The 15,392-nt window shown below is 35.0% G+C and overlaps 1 protein-coding gene across 1 annotated transcript in view; it reads left to right on the top strand.

The window, feature by feature from the left end:
- Positions 1–253: 253 nt before the first annotated feature.
- LOC128987969 (cyclin-J-like) overlaps positions 254–15,392 on the top strand; it is a 56,679-nt gene continuing 41,540 nt past the window's right edge. Inside the window, exon 1 of the mRNA XM_054409120.1 lies at positions 254–465. The gene's annotated coding sequence lies outside the window, so the exon portion shown is untranslated. The remainder of the gene's footprint in view (positions 466–15,392) is intronic.

Raw genomic sequence — 15,392 nt, 5'->3', positions numbered from 1 at the left:
TTTGGCAAATCTTATAACTAAGTTATACCATATTTTCAAGATTATAAGCAATGGAACAAATTCCCGATTATAAGCTACATCATAACCCCACACCCAACCGCTTAACGCTAAGTTTTGTACTCGACTACAACACAACTTCCTTCTATATTCTTAATTTCTTCTTCTTTCTTCCGATCCATTTTGGTTTAATTCGACGATTTCTGTATTCTCATTCTCTGTTTGTAAACAAACAAAACATGCAGCAAATTGCAAAATAACCTGCTTATCTAATCCATGAAAGTAAGTTGTAATAGTAATAGAAGCAAGGTTAGGGAAGTGAGTGGACAGCAGGGAAAGCAGTAGCAGTACAGTATTTTGATTGTTTGGATACAATCGTTGAAGCAAAGATTAGTTGAGTAAACAAAGATATTACTTTCATTAGGAAAAATAATAGGCCTAGCCTAAGCAAGGCTCCAGTAGAAAAACGTAAGTTAATTCTACTTACCAGCCTAAATTAAGAGTTTACGAAATTTCTTAATCTCCCAACCTAGGCATAGGGTCTAGGCCTATAGGTAACACTTTTTGACTTAAGTTATTTTTGGTAAGACATTGATAGCAATTAGGCCGATTATAAATATAAGTTACTTAGATCCGTCTAGAAGTAAATTCGGGTAAAGTTTCTTAACTGGGCTAGGCTTGCTAATATGGATTGATGATATTATGTATTTTCCCAGTGGCAAGAACTAGAATAGCCTATTTATTTTTTGAATTAGTTACCTTAGCCTAACTTAACTTAAGCCTTTGGTCTTGCAGGATGAAGTTATAATTCTCCAATATATTTCACCACATGTGTGGCATCTTCAGGGAGTCTTGAAGTTCTATTTACATATTTACACAGTTTATACACGTACCACAAGATCGGCACGTTTACGTCACGGCGGCTTCGCAAACGCGAGCGCGGGCTTTCGCGAAGCCCCGCCGTGACGTAAACGTGCCAATCTTGTGATACGTGTATAAACTGTGTAAATATGTAGGCCTAAATAGAACTTCAAGACTCCCTGAAGATGCCACACATGTGGTGAAATATATTAGAGAATTATAACTTCATCCTGCAAGACCAAAGGCGGTAACTAATTCAAAAAATAATATGGATTAAAACTATCGAATTGGGAATATTGATTAATAATCAATATTTTTGAAAATATCTATTATAAAATTAATTTATCATAACCTAACCTAGCCAACCAAACTTGCTGATGGTGAAAAAATTGCATGAAGGCCTACTAAGTTAATCGAATCGATAAGTTAGTTTCAATCGCCCAGTTAAGAAACTGTACCCGTAATTTCCTCATAAAAAAAAAAACATGAGTCAGCCTACTCTCTTTTTTAACCTAAATTAAGTTACAGTATAACTTAATAACTCAATAACTCATTTAGGGAAGTCAGGTCTAAGTAGCATATGTGAAAGATAAACTTTGGGTTATGGATCAGCTGATGACAACTGTTACAACTTTACGGTAATGAAACTGGTTTGTAGTGATGTGATGAGTCGAGTACCCTCCTGACTCGAGTCAATTCGACTTGATACCGCAACTACGTGATTACTGGACTCGATTCTGACCTGTATAGCACTGAAGCTCTGCTGTGAATTCTGGAAATGAATCTTGTCTTTACTCGAGTCAGAAGTCAGACAGACTTGGTTCGGACTCGTTTTAAACTTACTCAGTCTATCAGTGTAGATTTAAGATGAGAGCAAGGTCGGTTATTAATCTCACATTGAGTTGATAGTTAATTATGGATTTTATTGGTTATTTTACTATAAAACTTTGTCGTATTAACGAAAGAGGGGTCATTCCATGTCAAATCAACACACTTATGATAACAATTTTACCTCACCATCTCAGATTTTGCTGAAATTTGGTGCTCACTGAGGGTAACTTACTAAAACTAAGAAAAATACCAAATTAATTTTTTTTTTGTCAAACGGTTTTAATAATATGGCTATGTTACCTTTCGTAAAAACGTGAAAAATCGGTAGCCATGTTTGTTTGAAATCGCTCTAACAGCTGTCCTAAATGAGATAGAGAGCTGGGAAAGGCGCCATTTTGCAGTATTTTCTATGCTATTTCTGTTAATATACAACACAATATGGGTCATATGAAAAAAGTTTTTGTCAAAATAACTTAAACTTATAAAGTAAAATTTTAATTTAACTTTTTTTCCAAAAATAAATTAACTTAATTGAAAAATTTCCAATTTCCACAATTACTTAGTAGGCCTACTATTATCAATAAGTTGGTAAAATATTGTTGAAATTAAAGAAAATAACTACTGTTGATACAGGAAAGAATAATTGTATTTAGACATTTTTGTTATGTTCACATCGAACAAACTCATATTATTTGTTTATATGACAAAGCTGCATTAGTAATAATAGCACAGCTGTAAAAAAAACATAAAGCAAAATTATTGAAATGACAGATAATTACATATCTTAACACTTTCCCTCATTTAAAGAATTTTTAAAGTCACTAGTTAAGTCCCATAGCTTGCCACAAAGTCTTTAGTCTTGGCTTGTGGAGAGGCTTGGTCATACAGTCTGCCAGTTGGAACTCAGCTGGTACATGATTAACCTTGACTTGCCCTTCCACTACAAGCTCCCTGATGAAGAAATGTCTAATTTTGATATGGGGTGAAGTGGGGTAAGAGTAGGCCTAACTGGGGGGCTAGTGTAACCATGGCTTATCACTCAACTGATAAGATAATTTTGGACCTAAATACTATCATATCCTGTTATTTGGACCTTCCTTTGTTATATTTAGCCTTGAATGCATATAAAATATGTGCAAGTAATAGTTTTAGAATGTTTAAAAAAAAAGGCTTACATTTCCACTCCATCGGCAAGTGCCGACCTCAAACTTTAACAATTTTTCATACTCACATTTTTAATGTAAATTTGACAGTTTTTGGTTTACAAACTAATTTTTGCATGTAGAATCTGAATATAATTTCAGATCTGTGCTATTTCCTATTGTTTAGATTTTACAAGCGTGGTTACACTTACCCCTGAAATTTTGCAGTCGGGGCAAGTGGCTTTTTGGATTTGGGGCAAGTGTAACCAGGGTGTAATTCATATAATATCCAGTAAAGAAAAAAAAAACTTTGTTGTAGGCCTAAATATAAAATTATAGGAATTTAAAAGATAAGGTAAAATTTTACACATATTTTTACTGAGTTTTAAGTTGGTCTGAGAAGAAAAACATAATTGTTTGTGAGTGAACTGCTTAAGTGATGAGGCTATATAACTTTTACGTTAAACTTACCCCATTTTATAATTTAGGATTGTCTTGCCCAAATGTAAATAAAAAAAACAATATTACTGTGAGATTTATTCTACACATGTTAAACAACATTAAAAACTATATAAGTACCATTTAATGTTGTGTTTTTTATGTTTTAACAGTAATCTTTCCGTAATTGCATGTTTTGTGTTTTTCACAAAACGCGAGAAGAGGTTCACGAAAAAGTTCGTAACTTGAGTAAAAATTAAGATATTTTAATAAGTTAAAAAGTTTTGGAATCAGCAAAAGATTTGGAATCTGGCCACTTGCCCCATGTCTCTTTTTCAATGTTTTATATATTTTTAACAGGCAGGGGTTACACTTGCCCCGAACCCTGGGGCAAGTGTAACCACAAAACGCAAAATTTTTAGTCATTTTTTTACCAAAAAAAGATTTTATTTTTTAATTACAATGCATATTATGTTTTAAAGCCCATTAGTCAAAGTTTATGCATGAAAATTTTGAGAACTATATCATGTATAACAAGATGGCAATTTGAGGTCAAAGCTGAGCTATGCCAAAGTGTGGTTACACTTACCCCACTTCACCCTGCTTTGTTCTTCTGTGGTTTTCAGGGTTTTCAGCTAACCGTGTTGTTGCTTCGTTGTCGATGTTGAGAACTGGCACACTTTTCAGTGTAGTTATCTCTTCCAAAAGTCGTTTCAGCCAAACGATTTCACGACAGGCTTCACTGGCTGCAACAATTTCGGCTTCAGTGCTTGAGATTGCCACATTCGATTGTTTCTGACTAAGCCAGGCGATTACTCCTCCTCCAAAACTGCAGACTACTCCTGTTGTAGAATGTCCGGTCGATGAGTCTCCAGCATGGTCAGCATCGCTGAAGCACTCCAAAACATGGTTGTTTTCTTTGGACTGGTATTCTATTCTGTAGTCGATCGTTCCTTTCAGGTATCACAGTATCCTCTTCACCCTTATGAAGTCTTCGTGAGACGAGTTTTCAAGATTACGCGATGCTTTACTCACAGCATAGGCTATGTCTGGCCTTGTTGCTGTCATCAGGTACATCACAGCACCTACAGCTTCAGTGTATGAAAACTTGTCTCTTGAGCTCTCTGCTTTCCCTGCTGGTTGCGTTTCGTTCTCTTTCACGATGGGTGTTGGAGCTGGTTTACAGTCACTCATCTGAAAGCGTTCAAGAATTTTCTTTGTATACGTTTTCTGCGATATTCTAACATTTCCGTCACTTTTCTGTTCTATTTCTAGGCCTAAATAGAAAGATGCTGGTTTGGATGTGATTTTGAACTCCTTCGTCAGATGATCCATGAAGTTCTGAAGCATTCCCGTGTTGTTTGTCGCTATAAGCCCGTCATCTACGTACAGCGCTACAATCAGTTTACTTTTTCCATCTTCTTTTATGAACAGACACGGATCAGCATTACTTTCTTGAATCCTTCAAGTTCCATGAATTTGTTGAATCTGGTACTCCAACAGCGAGGTGCCTGTTTCAAACCGTAGAGACTCTTGTTCAGCCTGCACACACGATCTGTACCATCCTTGTATCCTTCAGGCTGCGTCATGTAAATAACTTCATCGACTTGGCCGTATAAGAATGCGGTTGATACATCAAATTGTGTTAAACTCAAATGTTCCACAGCTGCTACACTCAGTAGAGACCTGATTGTGCTGAGTCTTGCTACTGGGCTGAAAGTCTGGTTGAAGTCCACTCCTTTGTTCTGCGAGAAACCTCTAACCACCAACCTTGCTTTAAACCTGACAACTGAGCCGTCAGGATTAGTTTTTACTTTGTAGTATAACCACTTGCATGTTATACATTTCTTTCCTGCAGGCAGTTTCTCCAGGGTCCAAGTTTGGTTTTCCTTGTGCGACTTCATTTCACTTTCCATCGTTTCTTTCCGGTAGGAAGCCTTTTCACTTCTCATTGCCTCCGTGTATGACTCAGGCTAATTCAGTTCTTGAACATTAGTAACTGCAGTCATGATGTAGTCGTCGAACCTCTTCGGAACATTGATTTCTGATCTGTTTCGTAGATCATAAATGTTCGATCTCTCAGGTAGGTCAGCATCCTCCTCGTCTTCATTTTCTTCCGGTTCTTGCCCCACGTTATCTTCAACGTCGTATTCTAAGCCTCGGCAGTCGTTTTCTTGACTTGTTTCACTTGGCAAAGGGATTCGATATTCTTTTCTCTGTAATAAGGGCTCTTTGTTGAAAATCACATCTCTCGATCTCACCAGTGTGTTAGTTTCTTTGACCCAGATACGATAGCCACATTCATCGTACCCAACGAGTATTCCTTTCTGTGCTTTCTTCTGCATCTTTTCTTCTTTTGTTTTGGTACATGCGGATAACAGACGCTTCCGATTATCCTTAGATGCTTGATACTGGGTCTTTTTCCAAGCCATAGTTCGTACGGTACGGGGTTTTGTCAGCTTCTGAAGAAGGGCCGGTGCGATTGAGGATGTAAGCAGCACAGTTGATCAGCTCTGCCCATAAGCCTTGTGGAAGGGACTCATGGCAGTGCATCACAGCACAAGCTGTTTCCACGATTGTTAGATTTTCTTTCTCACTGCAACCGTTCTGCTCCGGTGTGTAGGGCATCGTCAGGGTGTGCTTGATTCCTCTGTTCTGCAACATGCTCTTAACTACGCCGTTATCAAACTCTCCGCCATTGTCACTCACCATTTCTTTAACTACATGTCCAGTAGTTTTAGCTGCTGCCAGAAATAGTTTCAGTTTTTCAGAAACTTCCGATTTCTCCTTCATGAAGTGAACATTTTGATACCTGGAATAGTCATCTTTAAACAAAACATAGTACTTGTAGCCTGACATTGAAGACTGGAAAGGTCCGCACACATCCGTATGAATTCGTTCCCCAGGTGTTGTGGCTCGTTCTCTAGTGCCAAATTTCAACCTGTGACTCTTTCCATAGACGCAGCCTTCACATAACTCTTTATCTCCTGTTAGTTTTATTCCCAGCTCTCTCTCAATGGTCGCTTTCACATGTTTCGTGTTTTGATGCCCCATCTGCTCATGATAGGCCTACACCTGTAGAAGATTGTCATTATTGCTTAGTAAGTTTACTTGGATAGGCTCGCTTGGTTTTACATTTTGAACCTTCAGCTTATACAGACCTCCTTTTCTGCATCGGTAACCCACCAAGACAACTAGGTCTGTGGCATTTCTGCTCAGTGGCGACGATAAGAACCCGCGGGCCCCCCCGCAAGTTTGTTCGCCGGGCCCCCCTCTCCCAATGATCTTTAAAACCATTTCCCATGTATTACCGCCTAAACTTGTAATTTTGCAACTTGACAAGGCATCTCCAGAGGCGTCATTATCGGCTTCCATGATCGAGGCAAAATCATAAATACTTCCTGTAGTTATAAGTCATGGAAGAAACATTATCATAGTTTACCGTGATTGCAAATGCAACCAAACCTATGGCATCATTCATTAGATAGCAGCATCATCGTCTCCCGCGTTCATGGCTCAATCTATAATCACGGCCTAATATCTCCCCGCGACCCGTCAGTAGTGACGGTCATTTTTCCGTAATCGCGGCTAAATCCTAGATATATCTCTCCTATCACTAAAAAAGAAACGTCATTATCGTCTTCCGCAATCGCGGCAAAATATTGAACATCTGCCGCCGCAGAGACATCGTCATCGTCACCCGCGGGGAAATGTTCTCGTCGATATCCGCAATTGCGGCAAAAGCGTAGGCCTAATCTTTCAATAACGTGAGCTTGATCCTCACGAATATAAGAGCTTTTACTTTTAATTGTGCATTATTGTATTGAATACTGAGAAAATCGGCTCGAGCTTGATTTTCTGACTTTGTGCTTGATCTCTCAAGCTTGTAGTCCAGGCTCTGCTAGGCTCGAAAATCAACATTATATAGGCCTATTATAAAAATCAACCGTTTCCAAAGCAACCCGATTTTGAACCGATCTGATTTGGCCTGAGGCCCTTCTGTAAGTAAGATTTTTTACCTGACTCGATGTTTAAACACATCTAAAGTGCGAAGTAAAAAAATCTAAAGGGCAGCCTCCTAATAGTAAGACATGAAATGAAATAAAAATCCTTCTTTAGCATCAATGAAAGAATAGAATTATTTATTAGCTAGTGCCCTAGCCACCTAGGGTAATTTGCCGATTTGGTCGTAACTAAATTGTCAAGTTTATTTAGTCGAAGCAGCATAGAGGATCCTCTATGGTGTCACCCGCTGGGGGTTAGGAGGATTAACATTAATGTTTTATCTTCCTAGGCCAGAGGCCACATTGGTTATAAATACGGCCCTATATTATTATGCAACCAATTTTGACTGCACCTTCACACAATCCACGAGGAAAGTTAATGCAACCGCATGACTGATGACAATTCTTTTACTTAGGTTGGTAGATAATCTATATCGATCGGTCAAGTAATAGTGTTAGTTTAGTTGTTGTAAACTACTTGAACTATAGGTTTGAACAAATTTTCATCATAAAAAACGTATTTGAATCCTCATATAAATATTTTTATGATAGGGGACCTGTGTGGCTGAGCCTGTCACACTATTGCGGGCCCGTGTGCCGGTAAAATTTAAGTTACCGAAATCCCGGTCAATGCTCACGGGCCCCCCTAGCTTGCGGGCCCCCCCGCACCGCGCCACTGTTTCTGCTTATTTCAAATAAGCTGTTTTCATAAATAATGAAAAAATAATAGTGATGCACCCTGTAGGTAAATCTTATAACTTTGAAATGCTTTTGCATATCATAGAACCAACTCTTTTAGTTGAATCAGCTGGCTAAATTCTTTAATTCCCTTTAAATATGAATACTCATAAGGTTAACATGGGGAACTGCAGAGCCACTGGGGCGGAGCCCTAAAGGATTTTTGAAATAAGAATATGCCTATATGTTAATCGGGAATGTGAGCCAGTGGCGTAACAAATTTTTACGGGCCCCCCTGCAAACCTATTTTTTGGGCCCCCCTCTTATGAGTTTTTTTTAGACCACCGATACAACATAATCAAAAGCCCTCCCCCCCCCAGAGTTATTTTTGGAACACCGATACAATGATCAAACAGATTAATCATAAAAAGAGTGGTAAATAAATTATGAAAAAATATTGAATTAAAAATTAAAATATTAAATTACCGGTTTGGGTTGGTTATAAAAGGGTGTGTTAAGTATTTCAGTCGTGCATCACTACATCATTATATCAATATTAGTGTTTGTAAATAGTTTTGAAATCAAATAAAAAACCTTATTTTCCATCCGTCTATCAGAATGTTTACATCAAGGAGGTTAAAAATTTTACATTTAATTTATCACACATGTTATCCTGATAATTGGTATGTTACTCTGATAATTAGACTAATTCGTTAATTACAAGGCAAAGACGTGGTTCGAATTCCCCTATTAACCCCCTTGGTTGCCTTTTCTGTATTGGCTATTAGTTAAAATTAACATCTGTGTCTAAGGAATATATCGGCCTCAGTCCCCTTGAAAACTAAAAGGTTGGGCCACTCATCCTACACTCATCTCCATTAATTCTTGGCTTAAAATGTACCTACTTTGGTATAGCCACCATTTCAAAGTAAAGTATTAAAGTCAATCAATCAATTATTTAAAATGGGGACGCCACTATGTGCGTATTTTAACCCAAATATGAGTGAAAGGATGAGAAAGAATTAATTTATTAGGTTAGTTTAACTCTTTGGTTATAATTAACTCATACACTAAGCTGAATTTAATAGATTGACATACTTTTATCATAGGCTAAAATAGCCTATTGCCTATTGTTATTTTCTCAAATTTCTATTTGAAATTTTTAGCGAATTTCCCTATAGGGAAGTAGCTATTACCGTAGGTGGCACGGTAAGATCTAGACCCGGGACCGATTTACTTTTTCATTTTGATGTCCCCAGAGGCTAAAAACACCATTCGTTAAAATTTGTATATATGTATGTAATATATATACAGGGTGTTCATTTGAAAACTTTCCATATCTGTTGTGTGCAAAGGTAAGGCTTTTAACACTTGTTAGTTCTCATTTCCCCCTAATTTGGACATGCCAAATCCAATAAAATTATTTTCAATTTTTAAAAATGCCCCCAAAGGGCCCAATTTGGGGGGTAGGTTTGCTTTTTGAGAAATTTTCAAATGTAAACATGGGTTGTATGATACATCAATTTAAAGGTCTAATTACCCCGATGATTTTGGTGCAAAAAAATTTAATTATCTTTAACATTATTTACAGGGTAGGTCAAAATGTTTTAAAAAAGGACTTTGAAGTTAAGTACCTCATTACCCTAACTACTGAATGGAAGAGGGCCAAATTTCTTTCCAAGCTTATTCTTGAGCTACTCTTTAAGATAAGTTGTAGTAAGGGCATTTTCCATGTTACAGTAGACCCCCTCTTAACCGACCTCGTATTAACCGATAATCGGATTATCCGCCTTTGATCGTAAAATAATACAGTTTGTTTTAACCGACCTTGCTTTGAGAGCAGCTCGGTTTAACCGCCGCTTTCTAGGAATCTCGGCATTTCCGCTCCCACGCTGGGCAATGAGAACTGAACCATACGCTTATCTCCACAGGATATGACTAACAATAAGTTATCTTGTGAAGATCACAAAAAATATAGCATAGCCTATTGTCAGTTTGTCATCATCGTACGTAGCTCGAGCACATCTGATCTGATTTGTTATCTGTGCGGCAAATTTATAACATCATAAAGTGCGTTACGATTTTGAGAACTGATTACTGATTATCTTATCGCCGGAGTAAACAAACAACACAACTTGTAGGGAGGGCAGGAAAGGGGTGTTAACAACTCCAAGGTCAAGATAGTTTTTTTGCCTCGAGCCTCCAGTGAGAGGCTATAAATAAACGTCCTGTCTTGTAACAAAATGGTCGCTTGTATCTTTAATGACGACAAAAGGTTCTGTACTGTATTACGATGTATTTGGAAAGCATTAATTATTACATTACAGTAGTAAAGTTATTGAAATAGGAATTTTATTGACTCTTGCCTAGTATTATAATATATTCTACTGAAAGTAGGCCTATTTGATTTAACCGTGTTTTGTGTTTATTTGTGACATTTCTATCAATATGAAAAAGGAGATAAGAGTAGTTTATTTTATAAATAATGCAAGTATGACTTCAAAATAATGATTATATAATTCCAAATGAATAGCACTTTATTATGTTATGATTTTAGGGATTGCCCGTTTTATCCGACCTTTTGAATCATCCGACCTAGGTCCGGTCCCATTAGGGTCGGTTAAGGGGGGGTCTACTGTATTTTTTAATTTTAAAAAATCTCAAATTTGAAGAATAAAAGAAAGTTGAAAACTCAAAATTCTTAAATAGCAAGGTATAACAACTTGTGAAAAGTCCTTTTTTAACAAACATTTTACGTATTTAAGTTTTCTTTGTATCTCTTACCGTTTAAAAATTGCAGTAGAAAAACATAATTTTCTATGGTAAAATTTTAACTAGTTTTCTAATAAAACACATTGCACTTTGCTCAACGATGTAGTAGTATTCAACAAATTGATCAACTAATTTTTCTTGTGTCAGTTCATCTTGGACCCTTCATCCTGTTCTTTTCTCATTGGTAACTGAGCCAGTTTCAGAAAACTTCCTAACTAAATCATTTACAGCTATATGACTCAAGAGGTCTTACCTGGATATTTATTGTTAAAGACTTTGAAGTTTTCCTGGAACACTTTTGTTCTGCCCAATAAGTAAAAGAGTCTATTTTTTTAAGTGTATACACCATATTTGATTAGGTACTACTGAAAATAGTACTTTTGAAATTAGTAGGTACTACCATTGACAAGTCAATGGTACTACAGAAAGCGGCCCACGTTTGGGGTTTTCTCATCAGGTATAAGACTTGTTTTTCGAAAAGTAAAACGTAGTAACTTGTTTTTCTATCTGTCTATCAATAATTATGAATTGTTTACTTCAGTTAATGCACCATTTAATGTGTCTAGAGACGAATTTTGGCTGTTTTATTATAAAACTAGCAACAGTGCCCATTGTGGTTAAATACAACGTTCTCTAGTAAAGTAATGGTTATGAAATCCATACACCACTTTACTCACTTATATTAATGGTACAGTTTAAGCACATAACATTAGAATCACACATTTATCATAAGGAACACACTTTAAACACAAATAAAAATTGTTAACAACAACATTTAATCAAAGAAAAATTAATTAGATAACAATATACCAATAAGCTGTTGAATTATTAACACATGTTTCGTATGATTAGATTATGCATACTGGTAAACCAATTATTGCCATCTATAAAAATGATTGGTTTTTCTTTTCCCAGGCGGTTTAGCTCTTCTACCCGACCGATTTTCACAATATTGGCCTTAAACTAAAGGTATGGACGTTGCGCAGATTTACCATCAAGCATCGGCATTCATTTTGACGTATAATTCGAGCTATGCACAAACTGCCTCCCTGTACATTTCTTATGGGAGTTAAATTTTGGTTTTTCCGAGTTCAATGTTTCGCAAGCGGGCGATGGTTTACAGGAGGGCTCTTCTACCTGCCCGATTTTCATAATTTTGGTCTTAAAATAATGCTATGCAAGCACATATTTGTCATCAAGCGTCATCATTAATTTATCTAATGTATTAATAGACGAAAGAATTTGTTTTCTCTTCAATTAAAGATGTATTCCAGCAGTTCTAATTACATTATACATTTTGGTCTAAACATCTTAAGTGAAATACCAGCTTTCATTTGAGCTATTGATTATTAAGATCGGACTACCTAAAGCACACTGCTGAATCACGAATCAACAATAAATACAATAGTTTTAGTAACCTATCTGCAATCAATGATACGTAACTCTATTTTTATTTAAGTTATTTCATACGTCTTGGTCTTAAAATACTTCAAAGGCTTTCACTTGAGATATTGATAGTTTTAATCAGTTAAGTTCAAGATACTGTATCGCTCAATCCAGTGGCGTTGCTTGGTAAAATTCCAGGGGGGGGAGAAGCTTCAAATTTCCCAACTGCTTAACATAGATTTCCCAACTATTTTTTTTTTTTTTAGAAATCAATTTCTGTACTATTTTTAAAAATCTACAAATTATTATACTACACTGCAGTAACATTCAATTCAGTATTTATAAACTTGCATTAACAAAACATAGCTAGTTTTACATATTATATATTATATTGTATATATTATTTACAAAATTACTCAATTTCTAAAACTTCTACCAATTCAAAATTAAATTTTATGACTTCAAAAAACTTGAACAATTAGTAATGTTTCAAATCCAAAAAACTTTACAAACCATTGTGGTAGCAGACGTAGCAGTGTAAAATTTTAGGGATATAAAATAAGCCTCAGAGTACAAATTAGTATAGAAAAAATATTTTATTACAAAATAATGAAGTTAAAATACTTTTAGAAGTTAAGATCAACATTTTAACTTTCATAAAACTTACAACTAGGGTAGGCCTAAACAAGTTTGTAATGATGAAATATTAATATAAGTGTTGTGAATAATATTATTCTAGTCTAGAAAAGAATAAACCTAAAATAAGACTCGTATAAAATAAAAACGTTCAACTTGGTTGATAATAAACTTATACATACAATAAAAATGTTAACCTTCATCTTCATCAAATTAGAACTTGGACAAAAATCAAACTTAGAGTGAAAGTCAAACATCAAATTTTAGGTTATGTTTTGTCCACGTAGATCTGTTTCAGAGTGATTAGTTGATACATTTTTGTAAATCCTTAGGAATGATAAATAACTTGTGTAGAGAATAAATATTCAATTTAGGTTATTAAAAAAATAAGAGTTTTAAAGGTAATACCGATACACAAAACCTATCTTTAATGTTATTTTAATCTGCTTATTAGCAAGTACTCTGGTCAGTTAGCCTGCTCCAAATACCACAAAAAGAGGTATAAAATATATTTCATTTGACTGACGTGAAAAATATTTTTGAATTTCTTGTAAACACTAACAAACAACATAATTGAACAGAACAGCTACATTGCTTGCACTTTCAAAATTCAAACTCGCAGTCTCGCAGACGAATCATTCACAATCATCAACACAGGACAGGATCAAGGTAGCCAACATACGTCCAATAAGGAACAAAATTACTTGTAAACGAAATTCCAACAAGCTATACCGATAATTGATTATTGATTTCTTAAAATAAGGCGTGTTTAGCCATGGTTTAGCCTTGTTTAATCAAAGTTAAATTAAATCAAAGTTTATTTGTCCAAGTCAAAGAAATTTTTATCTTTGATGGATTTTTGCAAATATTTAAATTTTGTTTAGTTTAAAAATATATTTTTCTTGTATCTGACTTCCCAACTGTCCCAACTCGTGGCAAGGAAATTCCCAACTTTTCTCTTTCCCAGATTCTAGGGGGGGGAGGCTCCCCCCCCTACCCCCCCCATGGCGACGCCCCTGGCTCAATCAGAAAATATAAATTTGATTATATCTTGGATTTGGAATTTAGTTTTAGATACATTTACTTAATTCTAATTACGTTATTCTATTTTTTTGACCTAAGAACCCTCATTGAAATACCAGCTTCCATTTCATTAAAGCACGCAGCTAAATCACGACCAACACAAATTGTTCAAAAAATGGAGTTATTTATCATCGATTTATAGCCAAATGATCTTGCTTGCAACCTCAACAGTACATTCATAATTATTTGCAAATATTCACAAATTAGGCTATCCAATGACCTATTAATTAATAAAATCGGTTCAGTAGAACTGTAGATTTAATTGTACAAAATTTAACAACAACATCTTTAATTCAGTATTTTCTCACTACTATAAACCTGGAGGCTGCTTAACGTTTTTGCAAATAACTTTGAAACGGCGAGGAAATCGACCAAAAAGGAAGGTCATATTCTGAAAGAGAATAAAATTTCCTACAAATTACTATTAAGAATTTCTCGAATATACTCAATAAAGGCAGCCTAAAGTTGGCTACAAATATAAAATTGAAAATATAAACCTGGAATAAAAGGAGTTTTAAATGTATTATTTTTATTTTTTATTTTTTTACCTTAAATAACTAATAAAATCAAACTTTTATAATTATTTGCAAATCTACACAAATTAGGCTTTCCAACGACCTATTAAGTAACCAAATCGGTCCGGTAGAAGTCTAGATTTAGTTGTACAAAGTTTAACAAAAATATATCTAATTCAGTATTTTCTCACCACTATAAATTTGGAGATCACTTAGATTATTGCCAATATCTTTTAAATGGAGGGGAAATCGACCAAAATGAATGTAATATTCTGAAAGAGAATACAATTTACTACAAATAACTACTATGCAATTCTTGAAAATACTTAATAAAGGCAGCCAAAAGCTGGCTACAAATAGAATCTTGAAAACAGAAACTTGAAAAACCCAGTTTTTAATGTATTTTTGTTATTTTTAATTTTTCACCACAAATATTTAATAAAATCACGATTTTATAATTATTTGCAAATATACATGGGTTAGGCTTTCTAATGACCCATTAGTTAACAAAATCGGTCCAGCAGAAGTCTAGATTTAGTTGTACAAAGTTTAACAAAAATATCCCAAACTCAATATTTTCTCATTACTATAAATTCGGAGGTTGCTTAGCTTTTTTGAAAATAACTTTTAAATGGTGAGGAAATCAACTAAAGTGGAAGGTGATATTCTGAAAGAGAATAAAATTTCCTACAAATTGATACCATGCACTTCTTGGAAATATAAAAAAATGGCAGCTAAAAGTCGCGCCAAAATAAAAAGTGTGAAAAACACCGTTTTCAATGTATTTCTTATGGAAAACACGTTTTCTTTAATTTATCACCATAAATCATAACAAAAAAAAACTTTCATAATTATTTGCAAATCTACACGACTTAAGCTTTCCAACGACCCATTAATTAATAAAATCGGTCCAGTAGAACTCTAGATTTAGTTGTACAAAGATTTTTAAAACTGAATTATATATAGAATAGACTAGTTACAATTTCAGCATAGAAAATTATGTTTTTCTACTGCAATTTTTAAACGGTAAGAGATAGAAAGAAAACTTA

This window comes from Macrosteles quadrilineatus, unplaced genomic scaffold (assembly GCF_028750875.1).
Source record: "Macrosteles quadrilineatus isolate MER2022 unplaced genomic scaffold, UCM_ALF_1.0 Scaffold_2__2_contigs__length_208266976, whole genome shotgun sequence".
Classification (NCBI taxonomy): domain Eukaryota; kingdom Metazoa; phylum Arthropoda; class Insecta; order Hemiptera; family Cicadellidae; genus Macrosteles; species Macrosteles quadrilineatus.
This window is presented reverse-complemented; position numbering and strand designations above follow the sequence as displayed.